This window comes from Nicotiana tabacum, chromosome 7, assembly GCF_000715075.1.
Source record: "Nicotiana tabacum cultivar K326 chromosome 7, ASM71507v2, whole genome shotgun sequence".
In the NCBI taxonomy this organism is placed as follows: Eukaryota; Viridiplantae; Streptophyta; class Magnoliopsida; order Solanales; family Solanaceae; genus Nicotiana; species Nicotiana tabacum.
Window position 1 is genome coordinate 180,291,648 of NC_134086.1, and position 11,942 is coordinate 180,303,589.

The window sequence follows — 11,942 nt, forward strand, 5'->3', positions numbered from 1 at the left end:
ATGACTCTGTATTATAGTCCGCGAACCAGAAATCCGGATAAGGCATTCTGTTAACCCGGGAGAAGGTGTTAGGCATTCCCGAGTTCCGTGGTTCTAGCACGGTCGCTCAACTGTTATATTTGGCTTGACTATCTGATATAATACGTATTATAAACTTATGTGCAAATTTAACTTTTAAAAACCGCTTTTATCATTATTTATTTTATACAAAATTGCAACGTCGTGAAAATGCATCTCGAGCCACGTCACAACCAGTGCACGCGTGATTTGTTGACGCATTTTGACTTCGTCAAGATCGTGATTTGGGTTACATAAATGTATACCCGTATTCAAGAAAATAACCTTATTAAATATGCGCCAAAATACTACGCGTTATGATATTATTAGGTAAGACTGTGAATTTTACTAAATCGCCCATCTTGAAATCTAGGTATTTTCTTATATAAAAAAATAAATAAATAAGATTGGAGGACTGCAATTTTTTGTATTATTTATATTTATTTATTTGTTAGCGAGATCCTCCCTTATTTTATGAATACCCTTTAATGACTACATCTTTATTATTACTAAGTTTGTCCATAATTATGAAGTCAATCTCTACATACTTAAAAATAACATATTAATTACTAATTCAAAACAAATATTAATGGAAAGTAATATTACTAAAATGATAATTACGAACAACATGGAATTGCCAAAAAGTAAAAAAAAAATTATCCCATAGTTGGATTAAAACATATTGTTAGTATGACTTAAGCTTATTGAAATTAATTATTTACAAATACTGAAAATTAAAAAAAAACTTGATTACTAAACCATATTTCTAAAAGTTAAACAATTTAAACTTAACTAACCTTGTTTTAATTCACATCATGTCCTAATACTTGATTCGCAAACTAATTCATGTTTTAACTAAAATTAACTACATGATTCCGATTAACTTAATGTTGACAAAAAACCTTATGAATAAGGAATTAATCAATTTTTGCCAACTTGATTCAATAACGCCATTTTTACGTTATTTCTTCTATTTTGATTATTAAACAGTTTTAATTAGTAATCCGTCTTGAATATATTTCCTAATAATCCGGTTAAGGCGTTATTTAATATATCGCTATAACTTGTCTAATTATGCCAAATGACAGTGATTGACAGAATAATAATACATGAATAATCTAAATAAAATTTAACACTCTATTCTTCATTTGTATTCATGCTTCATATTTCGGATTACAATAACCAGCGTATCAGTTGTGTACCTGATATTGGAAGCAAAAGAAAATGAAGATAAGAATCAGCAGTAGTAATGACAATACAGTGCAGCAACAAACAGTCCAGCAACAGTAACCCAGGAACCGAATTTGCAAATCGGTGGAGTAGTAATCCCAAAAACAAAAGCTTCAAGCTTTGATGAAAAACAATTAATTCTGATTTCAAACAATGAAAGAAAGCAAAAGATTATTTTTTTTTTAGTTTTTTTTTGAAAGTTTAAATATTTTTTCGGAATTTTCTCTCTCTTAAATGTTCAGCCTTTTTTTCTCTCTCTCTTATTTTCTTTCTATTCAGATTCGTTCTTTCTCTTCTGTATTCTCTCGTATCTGTCCGTGTCTTGTGTTCAAGACTTCCTATATATAATCCCAACCCTTTAATTAATTAAAATCAATCCATTTTCTCTACCAAACCCATTATCTTCCCACTTATCCCCATTACATTAAATAAATATATCACACCACCCCATTATTTTTTGTCCCCCATGCCTAACATAAATAAATACAAGATTCCTCCCCACTAAATTTTGTCTTGTCCCCCCTTTATATTAAACAACTATATCACAACCCACCCCATTACATTTTGTCCCCCATGCTTCATATAAACAATTACAAAATGTACAATTCCTAAACTACCCCTCCGACCTTACTGAAATTACCAAACTACCCCTGAACGTACTGCAAATTACCAAACTACCCCATCAGCTATAACAAATCAATAATCACACTCAACCAAAATATAGCCAATGTGACCAATTTCTACACAAATTTAAACAACAAATCACATGAACATGTTTTCTTCAACATTTCAACAACAAATCACATGAACACAAATTGAACAACAAAGAACAACTAAAATTTGATTGAACAATATTTTTTAGCAACAAACAATCCTATTTTCAGATTCAACAACAACAATCAAACAAGTATATTTAGATTTCCAAATTCAATAATATTGAACTTAAAATCAACTCTAACAACATCACAACAAACAATTCCTATATTAAACTTAAACAAGATTATGAGACAAATTCAAGAAATAATCATAAGTGATAAACAAGAAATCAAACTATACAAATTTCGGATCAAGAACAATCAAACAAAGTATGAACATGAATGAGTCTATTTTAACACAACAAACATGACAGATTAAATGATTAAACCAACATTAATAATTTCTGGAAAATATATAACAACATGAAACAAATTGAAGAAATAATCAATTAAATTTCAATTTGAATCTAACAAATATCAAACTAACAAATTCTTACCTAAACAATAAAACAAACATGAAATAAACATGAAAAACCACTAATTAACTTTCCATTTGAAATCTGAAAATTAATTCAATCAAAACACATGAACACACTAGAAAATTATTTCAACGATGAACAACGAACAAAACAAGAATCAAATATTTAACGATTTTAACTTCGAGAAATATAAAAACGAAATATGGACAAAAATAAAACTCAAAAACAACTAACCGTAGATGAATCAACGACGAACTCGATTGTAAACAAATCCGTCCGAGCTTCGACTCAACGAAAGAAACTCGACCTTTGACAAAACGAAGAAGACGAAGGGAAGATGAAGCAGCCCGCAACTGGCCATGGCAGCAGCAGTGTAGCTTGACGAGGCAACTGGAATGGAGAGGACGAAATAGAAACAGTAACAACTGCGTGAGCAGCATGACGAGGAAGCTGAAGCGGAATGAAGCAGTGGTGACCATGGATGTCGAGCTCAAGCTTGAGCTCGACGAAGAGGACGAAGGCAGACGCGGCGAGGAGCAGCTGAAGCAAAAACGTGACCAGCAGCAGCAATGGTGAAGCTGAAGATGCAGCGACGCAGCAGCACGACGGAGCAACGGTGGTGGACGTGAGGCTACTCCAATGGTCGTTTGGTTTTGACAAGGGGAAACGGGGGGAAAGCAGCCATGGCTGCTCATGTTGGGGTCGATGGGACGATGGAGAATGTCGTGTGTGTGTGTGTGCAGTGAGGAGGATGGAGGGGCAGCCATTGATGCTAGGGAGGGGAGCTTGAGGAAGAAGATGAAGATAGGAGGGGGGATGACTTAACCATTTTTAGGGTTTTCTTCTCCTTTTTTTTTGTTTTGTATTGTTTGTAAGATAATAGGGGTGTTGGGTTATGGACTGGGTCGACCCAGTTCGAAATGGACTGGGTCATAGGGAAGGTTGGGCCAATTTTTGGGCCTGTGGCTTGAAATCGAAGAAGAGGCCCAATTCCGACTTTCCTTATATTTTTGCTCTCTTTTCTTCTTTTATTTTTCTAATTCTAAATTATAAAAATACTTAAACTATTATTAAGAACTAAATTAAGTTATAAAAGCGCAAATTAACTTCCAATAACAATTAACGCACAATTAAGTAATAATTAAGCATAAAATTGTATATTTGGACATTAAATGCTAAAAATGCAAACGATGCCTATTTTTGTAATTTTTATTTTTTTGTAAAATAAATTTAATTACTAACAATTGTAGAATTAAATCCTACATGCAAAATGCGACATATTTTTGTATTTTTATTAATTTAACAAATAAACATGCACAGACAAATACAAATAATTATTCAAAATATCACAAAATATCACAAAATTGCACACCAAGAAAAATTATTTTATTTTTGAATTTTTTGGGAGTAATTCTCATATAGGGCAAAAATCACGTGCTTACAATCATGCAACAACAGTAACAGCAACATTGCAGTTCCATGGTAGTCCCAGCTACCAAAACTTCCCGAACTACATTGACCTGATTCCTGTTTAGCCCAGGATATGTAGGAAACCTTTGGAGCAAAGGTTCGGTTAAATCTTTTTAAAAACAAAATGCTTCACATGGAGTACTCGGATGGGCAAAAATCGCTCACTTTATCTTTGCACGAAAACTTTTCGTATTTTCGGACAAAGAGGGGCAGCTGTAAGCACGTGATTTTTGCCCTATATGAGAATTACACCCAAAAAATCCAAAATAAAATAATTTTTCTTTGTGTGCAATTTTTGAATTTTCGTGGCAGTTTTGCATAATTATTTGTATTTTTTGTCTGTGCATGTTTATTTGTTATATTAGTAAAAAATATAAAATATGTCGCATTTGCATTTAATATTTAATTCTACAGTTAGGAGTAATTAAGTTTCTTTTACAAAATGAAAAAAAATCATAAAAATATGTATTTTGCATTTTTAGCATTTAACGTCCAAATTGTGTGATTTTATCGTTAATTGCTATTTAATTGTGTGTTACTTAGTATTTTGAGATAATTTGGGGTTTTATAATTTAATCTTAGCATTTTAGCTTTATTAATTAGGAAATTGAATAAATAGAAAAGAACAAAAATAGAAGAAAACCAGATTGGGCCTTTTCTTCAAATTTAAACAACAAGCCTAAAAGAAACAAACCCATATCGGGTCAACCCGACCCGGTCCGCCCCATAACCCCAAAGATCCAACTCACCCTCTTCATTTTTCATTTTTTCATTTTCCCCCCCCAAAAAAAACCCAAACCCTAAAAACACCTATCCGCCCCCCTCTCTTCTTCTCCAAACCAAACACCCCCACCTCCCATGGCTGCCCTCACACACAAGTAGCAACCATGGCTACCCTCCTCCACCGTCGACCAACAGTCCGGCAACGACCACCTGCTGCCCTCCTTCATCTTCTTCGTCTTCTCCATGTCGAGCTCAAGCTCGACCATGGCTACCCCTTCAACACATCGTCTTCGCGAGCTTCACCATGAGCAACCTCATTCCACGAAGCTCCGCCATGAACGACTACCCTCGAGGTCCAGCTCTCATGGCTGCCCCTTGCTGCTTTGTCTTCTCCATGGTGAGCTCAAGCTCGTCCATGGACTGCCCTCCACCACCATCTCCTTTGAACCAACGAACAGCCCAAACGACCACTCAGCTCACGTCCAAACAAACCCCGTCGGTTCTACTGCCTTCCCCACTATCAAACCAGCCATGAACGACCACAACTTATCGTCGCCTCCATCCCCAGCGCCGTCACTGCTGTGTTCCTGCTCGTCGAGCAACCTAGCTCACTCGTCCGTCGCCCAGCCATACCGGAAACCACTGACCGTTCGGTCATTTTCAGTGGTGTTCGTGGTCATCTTCGTCGTCCAGCTTCATCGCCTGAAATCAACCGAAAAACATACAAAAATTTTCGGGCAGATTCGAGTTATTTTGGTTTCAAAGTTTCCGGCAGATTTGTTTCCGTTCGAGTCCGCCGTTGTTCTAATCCGGTATACAAACTGATACACTGGTACATCTTGTAAGCTACTCGAAGGAAAGAGTTAATTCCTAACAAGAAAACTACAAAGTAGAAACCTATCAGATGTGGATACCAACTCTAATGACCATGACATGCACCTGTGGCCTATTTTGTTGAGCAAGTCTGATGTTCAACTTCTGTTATACCCCTAAACCATGGAACTGGGCTTCAATGCTCCGATCATCCAATCTGATTCACAATCCTTATTCGACTTGAAGTGCCCGAAGGGTTTTCACCATCAAGCCTCTCTCATATTTGATTCTTTATCTCAACTTACCGTCGCCTTACGGTGCCCGCGAGGGTTTTCACCAATAAGACTCTCTCATTTTTGATTTCTCTCAGCTCCCGTCACTTTACGGTGCCCGTGAGGGTTTTCACCAATAAGACTCTCTCATTTTTATTATTTTTCTGCTTGGACCAGAGTGTTGCCCCTGATATAAATTACCTTTCCTTGCTTGACTTGGCATCTCTCGAAGACTGATCGGAAGGTCTTTCTTTGGACTGTAATGTGGGCTTTTGGATGGGGTTAGAAAGGAAGGGTATCAGAAGGCTCAAAACAACTCATCATGGGTTCTAAATTACAACTTTTGGAACCAGATTTCTTACAACAATTACAACTTCTGCCCCAGTTTCTTGCTTGGGAACTTTTGGATTTTTATTTTGATGGGATTGAACCCTGAGGCTGTCTACGTATCCTTAAAAGAATTAGGTCAAATGTAGTTCATGACATAGGAATTGCTCTATTGTTGTGATTTTTCTTTTCTCTCTCTCTCTCTCTCTCTCTCTCTCTTTTCTTTTCATTTCTTTCTTCCTTTTCTCATTTTGTTGTTTTGTTGTTTTTATTTCTTCTTTTTCCTTTTTTTTCAATTTTCATTTTTTTTCTCTCCCTTTTCGTTCTTTTCTTTTCTCCTTTTCCTTTACTTATCTTTCACGCTTGTGTTTCTGATCTTTGCTACTGATTCCGAAAGAGGGGTATGAAAGAAAATAAACAAGGCTTAAAGGGGTAATGAAGGATAAGGTGTTTAGATAGCAAAACAAAATGCCTTCGTCATTCCAATCTTCAAAACATGCAAAGTACAAACAACATAATTAAACAAACTAAGGAAAACATTCGTAACATCTTTTGATTGCGCCAGACTTGATGACCATATCCACACAGTCGTCTTCTATATTTGTTACATACACAGCACCATTGGACAACACTCTCACTTTCATTACCACGAACGACCCCCTACAAATTTGGGGCAAACTTGCCGTTATCCTCACCCGATGCAGCATGCTGCATTTTAATAGTGTATTTTTATGTTCTATCTGCCCCAGTTTCAGACAATTCGGACTTGAAGTGTTCTCAAAATGCCTTCACTTATTTCCCTCAAATGTCCCTACATCTTCAACATTGTTTCGTTGCTTCGTGACTAAACTGACTTTTAAAACCAGGCTGAGAATTACGTGTGCATGTCATGTCACTAGAGTCAATCAGGAAAAGAACTATAAAAAGAAAAGAGAACTAAACGAAAATGACTAGAAATTACAGAAAATGGAAAATTGCATTAGACAGATGGTGAAAAAGTTTGGACAACAAAACAAACAAACTAAACTGGGGTTACAAACCTAGAACAAACCTAGACAACACTAGACGGGCTACTATGACTAAACAAACTAGGCAAAATAAAAGGATAGAAGGGTTTGAGTCACAAGACAATATCCGGATTACAACCCTGAAATAACTCAGACAACAGAAATGACAACAAAATAAACCACCAAAACTCCTCCCTGGATAACCAAGAAAGGAGCGTCTTTCCAATTGCCAAGCTCGGCATCTTAGCCACTGAATTCCGCATCAACATTACTAGGACCTTCACAAACTTCCATCACATTGTTCTTAACAAATTGCTTTTGGGTTCCCTTTGCTGGCTTGTTCTTAAGATCAACCTCTAATAGCACTGAAACTTTGTAGCGTGTGGACTTTCGAGGATCTCAGAAGAATTCTCATATTCCTTTTCAAAATAAATCATACTCACCATATTCATCTTATTATGAACATGCGATGGACTTTGGCTAGTGTCTGCTACATCTGGATTTTGCACGACAATGTCACCTGCATCAATAAGCTTCTTAATTGCTTTCTTCAGATTCCAACACTTCTCTATGTCATGCCCCGGGGAATCTGAGCAATATGTGCACCTTTGAGAAAAATCAAACTTCTTTGACAGAGGGTTTGGCATTTTTATATGAATCAGCTTCAACATGTCCAATTGCTTCAACTTTTGGAATAAACTGGCATATGATTCTCCAATAGGGGTGAAAGTCTTTTCTTTTTTCAGTAACCTCTCATTCTTAAATGCTTGATTGGGCCAAAAACCTGATCTAGGGGGTTTTCGATAGGCTCGTGGGGGTGGATAGGCATTTTGTGGACCTGGGTACTTGGAAAGTGAGTACGATTTTGGGAGTTCCGTAGAGAGAAGTGGCATTGAGAAGGATCATCTGGTGCACAAGGATATCCACGGGGATGATGTCGAGGCTGGAAGTGTTGACCGGGAAAGGCCATCGGATCATCTTTTTTGTCTCTCTTTCTTCCACCCGAGCTTACTGGAGTGTTCTGAATATCTTTCGAACAACTCATGATTTTTCCTGACTTGATTCCCTCTTCTACTAGCTCCCCCATTTTTAACACATATTTGAAAGGCTTTCCCAAGGCCGGGATCAAATGACTGAAGTAGGTGGGCCTCTGGGCTTGTAGGAGAAGCTCAACCATTTCTTCTTCACCAATCGAGGTATTGACTTGAGCAGCCTGTTCCCTCCATCTGAACCCAAACTCCCTAAAGCTTTCCTCCGGCTTCTTTTCCATTTTAGATAGGGAAGAGCATTCTAGGGTAACACCTAATCTGTATTGAAAGTATCGAACAATATCTTGAGCCATGTCACCCAATATAGGCCACTTACCAACATCTTGAGGATTATGCCAATCCAAAGCTGGCCCAGTCAAGCTCTTACTGAAATAGGCCATCAACAAGTCATCTTTCTTTCCAACACTTCTCATTTCACTGCAGTAAACCCTCAGGTGGGCTACCGGATCTCCACACCGATCATACAAGTTAAATTTTGTCACTTTAAACCCCACGGGCAAGCGAACGTTAGGGGATATAGATAGTTCTTTGTAAGCCATGCTACCCGGGTCTCCCATTCCTTGCTTGTTCTTTATGGGATGTTTTATGCTTTTCAGCCTCCTGGGTATCCCATCTCGCCCTTCTCTGCTTGTGAACTTTTCAATTTCAACATGAGGCCCATCCCGCGGGCCCTGCTTGTATGAGTTGGGAACCTTGTGGGCAACTTCTGAGGGATAATATTGGGTATCATGAGCTTTGAGTGGGTATTCATTGTCGGGGATAGTGGATGTGACAGGAGGGCAATTTTGGGGAGAGGTAATTGGAGGATGAGTGATGGAGCTACTAAGACGATTGGGAAAGCTGTGATAAGCGGGTAGATCTAGAGAGTATGGAGGATCATCTGGCATTGTGTCCGGAGTTTGGGTAAGGTTAGCATTTAGGAAACTAGGTAGTGGCGGGGGTGGTACCTTTCCAGTCATCCAAGCCTGATACATGTCCGGCATGTGTTGTCTTAACATTTTTACCTCTTCAACCAACCCATTGTCCGGTTCAACCGACTGCTTTCGGGCACCGGTATCAACCAACTCAGTTCTGTTGTTCTCTGCCATTGCCTTTTGACTTTATATTGTAGAGAGGAGTTACCACTTTAATAACCACAAACCAACCACCCTTCTGCTATGAATATAACAAAATGAGGCCATCACGTTAGCGGTGGGGCATTTAACAACTAAGAATATCACATCACGTGCAAACCACCTAGCAACAATTAACGGTTCTAGAATGACTTCGAGGGTCATAAGGTCACTTGGCATCATCCCAATTTTGTTCATTTCAACCTCTCTTTTCTTTGCTTTTCTAGCACTTGCTTGCTCATTTTCCTTCCTCTTTCCCCTTCTAATGATCACTCTTTTCTTTCCTCTTATTTCTCACATCCCATGATTTCACCTCTTTTTTTTTCTTTTTTCTCTCTATTGATTTTCCCTTTTCCTTTTAATAAATAAAAAAAATAATTCGATCGAACCCTATGTAGGTTGCCTACGTATCATGACCCTGCATGAATCAGATTTTTGCGTAGTTCTAGAAGATCGGGAGTAAAGTAAACAGACTAACGTTCTCATTTTTTTCTTTTTACCTTGATGACTACTATGATGAGAAAAATAAAAGAAGCAAATCCTGAATTTTCTAGACTTAATGTTCTATAACCCATTCAAAACTCCAGCTTAACAAGCACACACACACACACACACACACACACACACACACACACACACACATATATATATATATATATATATATATATATATATATATATATATATATATATATATATATATATATATATTTCCTTTTGAAATAAATACTCTATTAAGGAAAAATCCTAGAAGAGAAAATTTTTTTTTAATTTTTTTTTGGAAGAAAATCTAAAGAATAAATCACAGAAAAATATTTGAATTTTCATTTGATATCCTGATGCGAGATTTCGAAACAAGCAATGAAAAAGATAAAACAAAATATTTTTGGATTTCAATTTGATTGCCTAAAGGAAGAAACTTTAAACAAAAGATAAAGTATATTTTTTTTCTTTTATGTACAATATCCTAAAGTTCTAATGAAAATAATTTTTTCTATTTTTCATCAATTTCCCAAAGAAGAATCTCAAAAGAAAATCTTTTTAGATTTTTGGAATTAATACCTTAAAAAAAACCTTTTAAAGAAGTACTAAAAGAAAATTCTCTCTTCTCTTTTTTTTTTTTGGATTTTTAGTCTTAATATACTAAAGGAAACATAAAAATAATTTATTTTAAGTCCTAGATATTAATTGCCTAAAGGAAAAACAACCTTAATTTTTTTTTTCATTTCTAGAATTAGTATTCTAAAGAACACTTATAACGGAAATATAAAAACACAAAATTTCTTCTTCTTTTTTTGCTTTTTTTTGTGGATTTTTGAGTTACAACGCATTTTAAAAAAAAATATAAAGCAGAAAATACAATAATAAAAGACTTGTCATTACTGTACAAAACTAGAAAGTAAAAGACGACATAAAATGAATGATAAAACAAATCTCCTTAAGCAACTCCTGACTGGATGGTTACGGGGTGTCTGTCATGCTCAAACTCCAGTAAATAAATCCACACTTGTATGAGAAAACTTTAAACCAAAACTATGTGAGACAATAACACTCCCTACTAGACACATGCAAGACATGATTGAGGCTATTTTTGCAAACTAGCTTGTTTGGCCAAAAGGTGGCTAGAAGTGCAAAATTTGGCTATGACCCCGCAAAGCCAAGAACCTAAGATTTACTAGGAAGACCGGACCCTGTGTGAGTTCCCTATGTATCACGCCCCGAAAGACGAGAATCAGGTTCGCGTAGTTCGGGTAGATTGGATACGAGCGAGAAAAAACAACAACTAATTTATAGAAAACACATTGTTTTTGTCTTTTTTTTTAAAAAAAATGATGAAACATGTAAACTTTTGGATTTTCTTTCCCTTTTTTTTTATTTTCGGAAAATTATGAAAAAGTGCAATATCTTTTTTCTTGTTTCTTTTTTTTTTTCTTAACAAAAATGTGAAAGAAAATATAATTGGGCCATGCTTGCTTTATTAAACTTCACCCTCTCTTTTTTTCCTTTTTTTCTTTTTTTTTTTATTTTTGAAAGATGATGAAAAAGTGCAAAAATCCCTTTTTTTGAATTTTTCATTTTTTTTATCTTTTCTTAATACAAATATGATAGAAAACATAACTAGGTCCAACTTGTTTTATTTTCACACTTCACCCTCTTTTTCCTTTTTTTCATTTTTCCTCAATTATCATTGGTCCGCCAATTGACCCTTTTACCCTTGAAGAAATGCAACATGTAGCACATAGGATGCATCAAGATGGTATGTTATTTTGGGTACACCTGTCCTAGACGGACCCAACCCCTGTGTTGAGTCCCCAAAGTCAAGTGCACATGATGCAAACAACCATTCCTACTAGGGATCCGGCATGAGGCTGAGTTATTCTAGGTTTAAAAACCTGGGTTTATTGTTCTAGACCTGGCTTACCCGAGCGGACAACTCGAGCCGAGGGGGGGCTGCATACCGGTAATCAAAAGATCATCCGACTTTGCAACTTGTCTGAACCTCGTTCTATTTGGGATATGACACTAACAGAAAGAAGTCACGACCAGCGTGCACTCCTCAGGAGAGAGAAGAGAGTGGTTTCGTAGCAGCTTATATATACAATTCAGATAATATCAAAGCGGTAAAAGCAACACTTAGCACATTACGC